The following is a 15,312-nucleotide window of genomic DNA, read 5'->3' as shown; positions in this document are numbered from 1 at the left end:
TTGTTGAAAACATATAATATATATATATATTTTTCTTGCAAATTATTAATGAAGGCATTTAACATATATCGATGGGTTCTACGTATAAAGGCCAAAGTAAAAAATTGATTTTTACTTTTTTATGTTAAAAGCTACGTCTTAGTTTAGTTAACATGCACTAAACCAGTGATTGTCAAACTTATTTCTTTCACCGCCCTCTTTGAAAATCAATTATATTTCAGAGCCCTCTAATTTTTATTCAGCTCTAAAACTTAAAAACCACAATTTCATTACTTTAATTAATTTCAATGCTTCCTATTTTTTGGGTCCCTTATCGCCCCCTCCTAGGTTTCAAACGCCCCCAAAGGGGCGTTATCACCCACTTTGGGAAACACTGCACTAAACAAAATACACATTTACAGATGTAAATGTTTTTTTTTTGTCGAAGTATAAGGGTCTATGCGATCTATCTAATATATAAAATTCTCGTGACACGGGGTTCGAACTTGAACTCCTCCGAAACAACTTGACCGATTCTCACGAAATTTTGTGAGCATATTCAGTAGGTCTGAGAATCGGCCAACATCTATTTTTCATACCCCCCCCCATTTTTTAACTGCGCGCGGACGGAGTCGCGGGCGACAGCTAGTTTTCCTATATGATTGAAACTTTGAGAGCTTCTTCTGAAAAATCAATTTGCACATTGGCCCTTATTCGTAGGAGTCAATATATAAAACTGTTTGCTAAGGGCATGAACACAGGGTGATATGTGTTCAGGTATGACATAGTATGACATATTATGACATACAAAGGAATCGCTCAAACGATATGTTGAATATATGCTGTTTATGCACAGCAATGACTATGTGATATGCCTAGATATAAATATATTAGGTTAAGATTGAAAGATATATGTTGTAAAATGAACCTTATTACGTCGTGTTATGATACAAAATAGATTGTGCCATTTGGTTAAAAGATAAACGGATAACGGTTCCTACCTCTTAATTTCCGTTTAGAAATTATTAGGATTAATTTGTAAAGAAATTATTCCTTATGGCTATGGTGTTAAGGTACATTTTACAATATATAAATATTTTGATATAGCACACTAGCGCTATGCGGTGTAATTGAGAATGCAAAATAATTTTATTTTAAGATAAAATCGTTACTAGATTGTAGATCTTTTCCTAGATAAAAATCTTGTACTATTAGTAAAAAAAGCAACGAAATAATTTTTAAATGCCGTGAGAATTGAATGTACGCACAAAATTGTTTTTCACAAACATAATTGTTGGCGGTAGAAAATGTCTAGTGTTAAATCTAGATAAAAATAATATAGTAGAAAATATTTTAACCTGTTTAATAGATTTTATGATAATTAAATTTTGTCTCGAATTGTCAAAATTATTCAAAAAAAAAACTCTGAATAGTGTTATATAAATAAATATATATATTCAAATATATCTTCTAAATGTACAAATTGACACATAGTATATTTTAATATACTATATTTTCACTGACATACTAAAACAAGTAATGTTTTTTAATACCTTCATATGTGCAATATAAAAGCACACAGTTATCTGTATTTTTATAGTTATATATTGTTGCCATTTAATATAATTTTAAGCTTTTTTATTATTTAAGGATAATTTTAGTGAACAATGTTTAACGCGTTGTGTTTAATTCTAGTCAAATGTTATTGGAAACGTTAATGTCGAGGTTATTTTTTTGTTTATTAATATGTAAATTTTTTTACGTCTAATGATTTTTTTTTTTCATTTCTATCTTTACAAAATGACGGTTCAAATTAAAAATGTCTTAATAATTTGACTTTAAAATACAATTTATATATTTTAAACGCAAAATTCAACTGAAATTGTATTAATACATATTGCAATCCCTTACATTATCTTTGACAAAACAGAGACAACTATATATATATTAAAAATAGTGTCACAACAATCGAAAAAAAAAAACAGTCGAATTGATAACCTCCTTTTTGAAGTCAGCTAAAAACATAATTTATCTCTAAAAAGTTGCGGATATTGGATATCTAATATTAAATACAATTTGATTCTTTTTCTCCCAATTATTAGATTAATCTAAAAAAAAAACAAAATAAAAAAATGTTTATATTTAAAAGTACAGATACGTGCATAAGTTTCTTTAATTATTATTTTGTATTGTTTTCCGCACTGTACTGATATTGTCTTGTCTCAATGTTTTTTTTGGTTATATTTTATAACAGACTAATCTATTAATATCATAAAAAAAATTAAAAATAAATAAAAAGATCTTGACACTGATTACGACAAATAAAATGCTTTAAATGATCTTGTTTTATAATTACGTGTAAATTAACGTTAATTATTCGCTTCAAATTTAAATCAATAATAACTTGCCATTTATATAAAAAATTAAAAATAAAAGCTATTTGAAAATTAAGCTTTATTTTTAGGCGTAATGCAATTTTGCGTTCATTTCTTATTTAAAAAAGTTTAAATTATTTTTCTAATAGATGAAGTTTTATATTTCAATTCACATATCTCTTAAAATAACTGACTGAAAGTATTAAAATTAAATACGAACGGCTCAAATATAAAATATAGTATTTACTGATAATAAAATAAATGAATTGATATTGTTTCCTACTTAATATTATAACGCTTTTCTCTCTAATTGTACACTAATATAATTTAGATGTAGTTGTAGAGAAATTGATACGAATTTTAGCAACAATAATCAGTTCCGTATTCATACTGAGCTATGTAAAAAAATAATGTTAAATATAATATATAGTACAAGGATATCTAGCATGAAGAGGGGCGCTACTGTCGCGGTTACTTCTGTCTGAAAATATATAAAAAACATACATACATATAAAATGGCACAAAGGAAAAAAAAACATGACATGCAGAAGGACATAAAATGGCATAAAGAAAAAAGAATATGACATGCAGACTAAAAAAAATTTGGGACATTTTGCCATTGACAGGAGGGCGCTAGTGTCATAATTTAGTTTGATTTATGCACATTAGATATCCTTGTCGGTTTGTATGTCGTTGACCGTTATGTATAAAATGTTGCTAGAATTAAAAAATATGGTTACCTCAAAAAAGGTAGAAATTGTGATCGAGTCCGTTCGGGTCTATTGATGTAAATAAGATGGCAATTAAGGCAATTAATCTGTGGCAATTAAGTATATAGCATTATTTTTGTCCGAATCGAATATAAATAAAGCGTTATATTGTAATTTAAGTTGTTTTCTTTAAAACGTTGATAGAAAATTTACGAGTACTTTCCTTGATACAATAAATAAATTCCGATTTAAAAATGGGAAGGGTTAAAGGACTAGAATTTGCTTGAGTTTCGACTGGCTTTCGTATAGACATTTCGCAGATTGTGTTACCCCAGAATTCTACTGACACATGTTTCGATACAAGTTTCACAGCAATATACAGTAAGTAAACGTAATTTTTTGCCGTCACAAACGTAACTAATGAACAATAAGATGTTTTGGTCAGTTAAAAAAGCGAATAGTATTTCTGTTTTTTCAGCTAACAAAGGCCTTGGCCACGCCGAATACGTGCAGTCAAACAAATAACTTTTCAATAAAGTGCCTAACTTATTATGTCAAGTTTTAGACCTAATTGTTAGGGTTACATCGTATTTCGCTGAAATGGGTAAGGAATAAACGTCCTCGACTTGATGTGAGATTGTCATGAAATCTTGATTTGAATTTTGCATTAGTAGGACGGCATTTGAATAAGAAACATGTTCACGCGTTAGCAAATATCCTGTGTACTTACTTAAATTTAATCACTTCAATTATGCAGTGTAATTACTGAGCGGAAATCCTCCCGGTTATGATTCAAGTTCTTACGAGAGATAAGAACATGGTTTATTATGATTATTATCATTTAAATCTGTATATTTTAGTGAACAAAGAAAATGCCGAATGTTTTAATGGATGCTTTTTATAACTGTACGATTTCTTTGACGTGGATCATTATTTTACACCAACTTATTTTAAAATTTCCGTTCATTTCAAATATCTTGGCAGCCCAAGGTTATCAGTTGTACTTCTGCATCTCACTGCGCGCAATTTGTGTTCTGCGCAGTGTTCTGCGACTCGGGCGACATTGTTTACAATCAATTATTATTTTGATTATGTCATATTAATATCTTACTTGATATTATAATAAGAAAGTTTATATGAATGGAAGGATGGCTGTTATTAAGTATCTATAGAACGGCTCGAACAAAACTAGGCAATCGAACCCACGACCGCTAGATTGATGGTTACGGACCCTTAACCATTTTGCTATGTTACTACTACAAATTTAATAAAAATGTTATTTTATTCTACTTCTATGCGGTTTGAGAATAGTTTATTTCATTAAAAGTCTCATTTGATAAAAAATTTCGTCTAAGAAAATGCTAATTCAATTCATAAGTTAATTTCTCATGCATAATTTGTGCCGAGTTACAAAACATGGTGCGATAGCGAACGGAACAAAATCGTTTCCGAGATGACTGCGCGCGGAACTTAAGATGACGCGACGTCAACAAAACATATACAATAGCAGTGGATGCGCGATTGAGAATGGTATTAATGGTAATCATTTGCTATTACATTACCTAACTAGCGCCGGTAGCATCAGAGAGGGGTACGAGTGGCCGGGAACCACTTTCAGTTTCTGCAGATAGCTTGCTCCGCGAACACGACTTGCGTAACCCAAGCGTCCGACGCCCGGTTTGACAGCTCGCAATCGCCAGCGCGCCAACTTGCATTCGCATGACATACTTTTTAAAATACGTTTCTTCTCAATTATTTTGTTCTTAATCATTAATATATTGTAAAATTTATTTTAATATACGTTCACTAATTTTAATTAACTTATTCATATTAAGAAAAGTAAATCGAAAAGTGCAATATTTCAATTGGTTTTCCCGCCATTTCGTTCGAAAACCAACATTTAAAATTTTAATTTCAAATAACAGTTACAGTTACCTTAAATTATGTGCAGAACTCAGTGTTTTGTTTATAATTTCAAATGTGATGTGTGTGTTTAGTGAGGAAATATTTTTGGAGGCACCATCTGTCGAAAAGTAAGTTTAGTTTATTTGTAAAAACATTTTTTTTATTTGGCAAAATTAATTTAATAAAAAGGTTTTTTTTTTTCAATTTTTTACAAAAAAAAAAGCGTAATACTTTAGCGAAAAAAAAATTATGTAAGTAGCTATAAAATATAGAAAGACTTGTTAACCTTCTCATGAAACATTATTTGCTTAATCTGTATAAAAATACTATTAACTATTTTTGGACACACGTGTCACTGTAATTGGAGTTTTCAATTTGCTGATTATAATTAATAATTTTAGGTGATACTTTTAGGCAATTTCTTAAGCACCTCGTGTAATTAACATGATTGTAAATTACTGTTTCGTAATTAACTATGTAAAGTTTAACAGTTTCATAATTATTAAAAGGTTTGGTACTTTTAATTACCTGATTTCATTTTATAGTATCTGTGGTAATAGTTGGCGCCATCTCGTCTCCATTAATCGTTTTTAGGTTTTCATAAAACTTTGACTACTCTAGATTAAACTAGATTTATTCTTTTGTTTTTGAATAGAAGTTAATTTAATGTTCTTTTTTTACGATACTATATTCGCAACGAGGATCCTTTGGGGATCTAAAGCAACAGCTTCGAAATCTTCGTCCAACGGCTGCGATCTTAGCTAAGCTTTATTATAATAAAATAATCTATATAGAAACATTTAAATTACAGTACAATCTCCATACATAATCGATTTAAAAATGTATGTTTCGCTAATTATATGTAATTATTTCATAATGTAACATCAAGTTATAAATTACATCAATAAATCAATGTAGGATTATCACCAGGCCTTAGCGAATTCTGGGTGGCCGATTAATTCATTTAAATATCACGTAACATTTTTTTAATCCTCTTTCGAGGTTTTATATGTATGTTAGAGACAATAAACTAACGAGTATGTAATTTGATCGAAGCAACATTTAATAGTTAGTTTTAATTCATATTAGTCGTTTTTTTTTTAATTATTCATCTTGTTAACTTCAACAGGGTTTACAGAAATTGAAGACAATTACATGAAAAGAGAAAGCGCACTATTCAAATTTAAATTACATTTTTAATCTTTACTTTGCGTAATAATTTCGTATTTTTTAAAGTAAAAATTAACATAAATCATAAACTTAATGTTGAAAATATCTGTCGTAATTACGAAGCTTTTTGTACAAAATGTTTTCTATTTTAACCGCTTCTGATTTGGTTTACGAAGTTCTAAACTAAAATGTTTATTTTATTCAATCGTCGAAAGGAATAAATGTCGACTATCAAATTTATTTATTGGCTGCAAGACTCTTCCCACGGCTATTTCTGGGAACTGCATTTTCCAGGTCTATCTTGTTACGATATCTGAAGGGACAATACAAATACAATTGTTCATTGACAGAGACAAATGGAAAAGAATCTGGCAATTAATAGTTGAAAATACGTACTTTTTAATGTATTTTATTACTTAATCATATTTAGGACTAGTTGTCAACCGCGACTCCGTCCGCGCGGAATTAAAAAAAAACATAGTAAGTAGCCTTTATGTTCTTCCAGACTATGATCAGCATCTATGCCAAATTACATTAAGATCTGTTAAGCCGTTTTGGAGATACCTTCAAAGAAATATCCATCCATTCATCCATCTATCCATCCAAACATTTATAACATTAGAAAGAAGTAAGATTAAGTAGTTGTATACATACATATGTTTTAAAGTAGCCTTAAAATCACATTGCTCCTTTGTTCTATCACATAATCCGCATTTAAAGATGAACTTATAAGTCTGGATCACCGTCTCGTGTGCTGAATACCTAAAAGATTACAGGCTTAGTGCATTGTACAAACTGATTTTAGAAATGGCTCATTGTAAATGGCTTACGTTTAGCCTCTAGTGTAGACCGATGTCTAAGCCACAGGTTCTCAAACTTTATTTATCAGTCAGCTTTGTTAAAACTTTAGAATAAGCATGTTGCTATTTTTCTTCTTCAAATTGTGAACAGTTGTTGTTTCCCGCTATCGTATAATACCAACGGAGTTGCCAGAGGCTTCACATGTACCACTTTGGGAAGCACTGGTCTAAATTTTGTCTTACTTTGACTTCTTTCTTACGAAATCGCATAAAGAGGTAATTCGAAGGTCGCTACGTAAAATTGTTGATTTTATTACTCTGATTGCGCTGGCTGATCGTTAATTTAAGTATTAATTAGTCAATAAGTTTGATTCGTGTATTGAAAAAAACCTATATAAAAAATATATGACTGTCAAATTGCGTTAATATGGTGTTTAACTAAATTAACAGACACAAAATCAAGCAAAAAGACAAATGTAAATCATTTTTCTGTGTTTCCAGTGTACAAAATATGTTTTTTTTTTCCTTAATCCCCCGACATGTGTTGGTCGGAGACTTTGTGACATTTCTTTCTTTTTACTAATTAATAGTTTTACAATTTTTGTACATTACAAAATATGTTACTTTAAAGGTGAATATACACTAGAGCATTTTCTCAAGCATTTCTATGTAATGTAACGTTTTAACGAATGATATGATACAGGTAATAGCATAGTTTCCAAAGCACGTCTGGTTCGTAAAAGGGTGATACACAACATGTCATAGAGTAGAGTGGCTCGTTGTTTTGTTACAAATGTGTACAAGTGCTCTAATCTATACACACCTTAATTCTTACGCTAATTCTTTGTCATAATATTTATATTCAATATGAACTGTTTAAAGGTAAAATGATAGAACAGTTTAGTTTATATTCGGTGTCAAAACATGAAATCGAAACGTGATCGGATTAAATATTGAATAGGCTTTGATTCTATGTTTATACGAAGCATCGTAGATGTTTCTTAATACGAATTTGAAACTGTATTTATAATCTTTTTGTCCGTTTGTGATCCGCTGATATGACATCGGTGGCTCAGGGGTTAAGCACTTGACTTGCAATCTGCAGGTTCTGGGTTCGAGTCCCGCCATGTACCAATGTGTTTTTCGATTTTCGATTTACATATGTACATTTATCTGACGTTCTTACGGTGAGGGAAAACATCGTGATGCTGCACATATCTGAGAGGAAATTCAATGATATGTGTGAAGTCAACCAACCCGCACTTGGCCAGCGTGGTTGACTATGGCCTAGTCGCCCCTAACTTGGGGTAGGCTCCGAGCCCCTCGGTGGCGACGTGTAGTGAGCTGATGATGATGATGATGATGATGATATGACATAGATAGCTTCAACATAAGTCATCATAGTTGTTGTGGTTAATTTTCTAAATTAATCAATGTCTTTACTTATTGTTCCAGTATGGGTTTTTGTGGAAATTATTTCAATTTTTGAAATTGTTTTTCAACAAGATAAATTAACCAGGAGTGAGCTTATTTTATTTAAAAATATATTTGTTCGAGCTAATCTCATAACTTAAAGGAGTTTTGAAATAATTTTAAAGGAGCATATACGCTGTTGAACAAACATCCCGCTAAAATTATTGGCGATGAAAGAGTCGGGTACAGTTATCGTGGGTTTTTGTTCAAGATAATGACAGGGATGTTTTATACAGAGATTCTCTCAGATACCAACGTGAAGTCGTTTAAATGTACATACAAATATGGTTTATTAATGATGATCTTGTTATTTTATAAAGTTATGCTGTGATTTTTATCAAAGTAGAATAGGGTCGTATACCAAATTGGTATGATGATAAGATAAATGACTTCATAAATCCAATTATTGTAATAAACTCGTCCAAATAATGCTACGGTAACGTAATTTATTATCGAAGTCACATTTGTACTTAAATATTATACATTTACGATTTAGTTAAAAACAAACTAAAATTAGTCGGTTCGTTAGTGTCTTTTTGGAGAGACGGTGGCTCCGAGGTAAAGCACTTGATTTGTAATTTGAAGGTCCTGGGTTCGAATCTCGCCATGTACCAATGTATTTTTCGAGGTTAGATTAACTTATGTACATCTATCGGACGTTCTTACGGTTAAGGAAAACATCGTGATGCAACCTGCACATATCTGAGAAGAATTCGAGAAATTCAAATATACGTGTGAAGTCAACCCGCACTGGGCCAGCGTGGTTAACTATAACCTAGACGCCCCTAACTTAGGGTAGGCTCCGAAATCCTCAGTAGGGATGTATTTTTAGATATCTCTCTGAATACTACTCTTAAGAACACCCTTAAACCCATTTAATGACGATGGAAGAGACGGCCATTTAATGAAAATCTCAGATTCACTATGATTGTACTTGATTGCATTATAAATGTTTTTTTGAAGGAAAAGTAAACAATACGTAATTCTAAAAAAAAATGTTTGTTACTCCTGGCAGGGGTGTAAGCAAGGTGAATTAAATCGCAAGGTCGTCAGTGGCAGCGATGTCGCAAGTCATTCCGGTGTATATTTCAACTAGATAATGTTGATCCTGTGCACACCGCCTGGCCTGCGGTATGTTAATTGGCTTGCACATTCTTGATCCGTTCATTACTCACTCTATTTACTTTTCAACGTTGTTGCTCAATGGTATTGGGTTTTACAAATAAGTGTACTCGATATTAGGCAGTTTAGAAAAAAATAACGGACAAAGGACCTCTAGTTTATAGATTGTCAAAGTTTTTACAGGAGTAAATATTATTTGATTAGCGATTCATTGTTACTCAAATTAGTTTTGTCCTGTTTTTATTATTCTGAGAATGAGAGTAATTGGTTTTAAAATGTATTAGAAAGCAAGCGACTATTCTAAAAATACTTACTTGAAAAGATAGGCTGAAAAATGCTTTAAAAAGGCGTTACGTAATGTTTTTATTAAAGATTGTATATATTAATTAAATAAGCTATATTAATTAAATAAGCTATATTAACACCTTTAATTAAGACTAGTTTGCACGATATCTGACGATATGACAACGTGTGAAAGTGATAAACGGGCACATGACCGCAGACCTCTTTACGCAAATAAGGTCGCGTTACGTAATAACAAACAAATGTACACAAGTATGTAAACCACATACGTATGTACCGGACCGTAGACACTGAAATCCTCAAACAACTCACACCTAATTTGCAACTGGAGTGCCGCAAATACTCAACTATTTGTATTACAAAATCCTTACTAATTGAACTCACGAATAACTCGAATAAATGCGTCAAATTCGAGACCATAGACTCTGCACTAGTCTTTATAAGACTCCAACTCCTTTACCCTTCTTAAATAAGAACATATTCTTTGATTTTCTCAACAATCTGTATTTATATTCTGTAGATCACCAAAGATCAACATACCAAACTATGTCGAGGTTCAGATTCAAAGAAATTCTAAATTGATTGTAATTTAATCTGCATTAATTAATGGCTTATATTTTATAGTTGGTCAGTAAAATCCGGTGTTGTCATATGTGCGTTCGTGATTCGAGTTAGTGCATTGCTGGAACTGTATGAAATTAATGGGTAAGATTGAAAGATTATATTTTTTGTTTCTTTTTTCTTAGACTTACACGTTTCACCGTATTTTAAATATCAATAAACTTAACGTAATTTTTCGTATACTATAATACCTTCAAATGAACACTGACTTACTGACCGACTTAAAATGTTGATCATTCCGCAACGTAATTTTGACAAACATTTATTCAAGCATAATTTAATTACTTAAATATTTGGTTTACATAAAATTAAAATTAAAGTTATTATTTCAATAAAATCTAGTTAATTGTTTTAAATTAAATTAATTAATACTCTAGCTCAATTTTGTGAACTAGATTAGTTATCGTCCGCGAGTCCGTCCGCATGGAATAAGGAAAAAACTTAATACGTAGCATATGTGTTCTTCCAGACTATGTTCTACATTTGTGCCAAATTTCATCAATATCTGTTGGGCCGTTCCGGACATACCTTCAAACAAACATCCATGCATCCATCTAAACTTTCGCATTTCTAATATTAGTAAGATTAATTGTTGCCAGTGCCTTAATCCGCATGGAATTAAAAACAAACCTGAGTGGTTATTCGCTATTCCAGATTTTGTCTATTTACCTGTTTACTCATCCAAATCCATTCAGCCTTTCTGGAGTTACGTGGCAACAATATACTTCCATCCAAATTTTCACATTTATTAAAATTAATAAGATAAGATTTCGAATGGTCTGTCCTATACTAATCGATGATATTTAGAGTATCGGATGTCGGTCAGTCGGTCTCAATGTCACTTATGTAAGATGCGGTAACGAGATGAAAGCGGACTTACGTCACAAGCGGATACACTGCAAAGATGAGATTCCATTGATAATAATGAATATATTAGTTTTAAGTTAGTTAAGTTATGAAATACAATATGTTGTACATTAATCCAAAAAAAAAATTATAATTGTCTCTAACGAAAATAACTATGTATGACTATTCATCACTATATCCGTCCTTTTCTTAATATATGTCTGATAATAATTTCTAAAGAATGACGTTCCAAACAATATCAGGATCAAAGCATAACGTCACTTTTTAATAAAAATAAAAAAGCAGATGAGAAAGCATATTTATTAATTTTATTACACGACAAATTATTTAATTTTGCAACTATTATGCTCACGCAGATTTAACATAATTTCGTTTACTTATAAGTTTTTCTTTAATGCTTATGACATAAAGCCGTCCAAAGCACGTGGTTGGTGCACAGCAAACAACTTTCTCCTCATTGTCTGCGGCTAACAGTTACCTTCATATGCATAAGATAACATAATTCGCGGTTATGCGCTTGTAGAGTCATTCAATCCAAGTGGAGTCGTAAAGTTTATTGGTCTTTGAAACTGCAAACGATGTTAAAGATGGCGGGCAAAGGTGGGACACGAAACAAGGAAAGAAAACATATTTTCATAAGTGGATTAAGACAAGCAGTTGTTAATAACAGGGAATAAGTATTCTTACGATAACTAAATCTAACGATACTGCCCGGAAGGCCTCGTTTGTCGGGTAATCTCCGGAACGCCTGGATTGTGAAGACACTTTGACGAGAAGAAAGCTATTTCAAGCTTGCATATTATAGGCAAGTTTTAATTTTATTTTGCGTTGATGGCGACCGCTATTAATGTCTATTTGAAATACTTAACATATATTAAATAGCTTTAATAATGCAGAGCGCATATTAATAGTAGTATGATGTCTTGAACAAAATGCGACGATATGAAGATTACGTAATATATATGGGTTGTTTCATCATAACTATAATCTTTACCACGCAACGTCGTGGCTAATACACAGTTATCTTATGTAAGAGTATTATAAAAACAATTGTACTTTAAATGGAAAAAGGATCCTACTTTCTTTAAAAATACACGTGATCAGAAGAATTTTTGTCCTCTTTCCCTTCCCATCCTTTTCTTTATAGGAAAGGATGGGAAGGGGAAGTGGATTTGGCGGAAGAGGGGACGCATAGGAAGGAGAAATATCCTCTTTCTGTGCGTCCCCCTCTCCGTTAATTAAAGATTACGCATGTGCATTTGCGGATGACTGTGGGCGACAGTCGCCTTGCTATTGCGGCGAATCCAGGTGGCCGTTTGCTCGTTTGCCACCTTATAATATAAAAAAAATCTTACTTGGATGGATAAATGGATGTTTATTATTATCTATCGGCTAAAGATCTCTCTGAAATTTGTCATAGATGTAGAAGATAGTCTGGAAGAATACACAGGCTACTAATTATTTTTTTTAATTACGCGCGGTCAGAGTCGCGTGTAAAAGCTAGTATAATAATCCTAACGTTCAACTATTTATGAAGTAAAATTACACTTAACTGAAACTGCAAATTAGTGTAAAAAAAGTAACGATGTCTTTATACGAAGTAAGCTCTTAATTTTTGTTCTTGAGAGCTTCTTTCTTGTAGTTAGATTGACATTAATTTTTTTTAGTTCAAATGTACTAAGGTTGCATAACAAAAGACGGCCTATATAATATTAAATATTAGCTTAAGGTTTAAAAAAAATTGAGTGCATCTGACAATGAGCTTAACAAATGTAGTATAGGTGTTTATATACGTACTTACATAATATTGCAGATTATATGATCACCTTTGACATCGATTACATAGTCGGAATTTATGTTTCGAGTTGTAAAGTTTAGTGTTAAATTATTGTGCGATACAGCCTTGGCTCGCCGGCGCCGCCGGGTCACTTGCTGAATTTTGTATTTTGCAACATAACATAATAGATTTATTTAATATTCAAGTATAACCTTTGAAAATATGACATTAGTAAATTAGGATAAGAACATACTTGATTATAATGAACTAAATTCAAGGTTCTAATGATGATGGCAGAAGTTAACAACAGATTTAATCGAGGTTATTCCTTCAATAAATACATTGCACATTCTTATTTTAACACTAGCCGTGACTTTGTCAGTGTGGATTTAGAAAAAAATTGACGTAAGTCAATTCCGCACACATCAGCTACATAAGTTTTCAGAAAAATTCTCCTCCAATCCGGAACAAACTCGAATTTGCGAAAAGAAACACAGATTTAACAGTGGTAGACTCCAGCAACAACAACATCCGTTGCACGAATTGGCTGGCTCGCCCGGTGAAATACCACGACCACACAGAAGACAGGCGTTAAGTTTACTTTAGAAGTTTCAAGTTGTCGGTCGTTGATTTTAGTACTCTTTCTCTCTATTAAGGTCATCAAGATGAAGAGCTTACCATTAAAAAAGGAGCCTGTCCATCAAAGTTGCATAGGAAATTCTCTAAAAGCCTTTGAACTTGGTAACCTGAGTAAAATATGTGATTACGTCCCTTACAACTTTGCCGCTTAGTCGTAAAATGTCGTAATATTTCAACCGAAAGCATGTTTCGGAAGTGGGGCCAACTCGTCAACTGAGTTGCCGTTGCACAATGCCGGCAAATGTCAATAGACTGACTGCTATGTGGCTCGCAATCTAATCACATTCCTGAAATTTAGTCAATTATTACTAGTAATGCGCCAGAGTGGGCCTAGCTATCCCTTTTTAAAATTATTATTCTTGTAATTAATTTTATCTTACTAATGTTATAAAAGCGAATGGATGGATGTTTGTTTGAAGGTATCTCCTGAACGGCTCTACAGATTTTAATGAAATTTGGCAAAGATGTAGAACATCGTCTGGAAGAACGCATAAAATACCTGTAATTTTTTTTTCTAATTCCGCGTGGACGGACTCGCAAAAGCTCTTTTTTATATTATAAGGTGGCAAACGAGCAAGCGGCTACATGAATTCGCCGAAATGGCGAAGCGATCGCTACCCATAGACATTCGCAATTGCAGATGCGTTGCCTACCCTCAATCGACGAAGGAGGAGACGCACAAAAAGAGAATATTTAAACTTTCTATGCAACTCCTCCTTCATAAAATCCACCTCCCTTCCCGTCCTTTCCTTATAAGAAAAGGGGTAGAAGGGAAAGAGGACTAAAATTAGACGAAACGCGGAATTACTTCTATTTCACGTCTGTCTTCTGTGTGGTCGTGGTATTTCACCGGGCGAGCCGACCAATTCGTGCAACTGATGTTGTTGTTGCTGGCGTCTACCACTGGTTAAACTGAGACGGAGAGCTCATACTTATTATCAAATTAAAATCCACTTTAAAATAATAGCCACCGCCATATCATATGTTGATTGGTCGAAAATAAACAATGTTTTTTCGATCATAATTATTTTGTTTTATCAATTCTTTAAAGCATAAATATTAACAGTGATGACTTACTATCTTATTGGTTAAACCTATCGCAAACTTTCAAATTCACTTCGAAGGCAGGACCATATCTTATAACTATCTTAACTAAAATCTAAATTAACTTTTAAATACCAAGCCATGTTATCATCAGATTACTACGTCGATGATGAAATCCTTTTAAAATCTAACCTCGACCAAATATTCCACTATCCTATTGTTTTATGAATCAAAATATTACGTTTGATTAGTTTCGGGTCAAGGTAGAACACATCTTTTGCCTTGGTGCTACATTTTTACATACAAAGAGACAATAAGTATCAATTCAATCTATGAAAATTAATGTTTGTATATTTGTCCCCTATTCTTTTCTAAAAAACTGGACACTGTTCGATTGAATGGATCGATGTATATAACGACCCCTTGGTGTATAAGTATAGGTGTAAACTTTGGGAATCCCTGGTCTAGATTGAATAGCTTCGATTTTATGTATAACAAAAGAAAACATCTTATATCGATCTCATATT

This window comes from Papilio machaon, chromosome 16, assembly GCF_912999745.1.
Source record: "Papilio machaon chromosome 16, ilPapMach1.1, whole genome shotgun sequence".
Classification (NCBI taxonomy): Eukaryota; Metazoa; Arthropoda; class Insecta; order Lepidoptera; family Papilionidae; genus Papilio; species Papilio machaon.
This window is presented reverse-complemented; position numbering follows the sequence as displayed.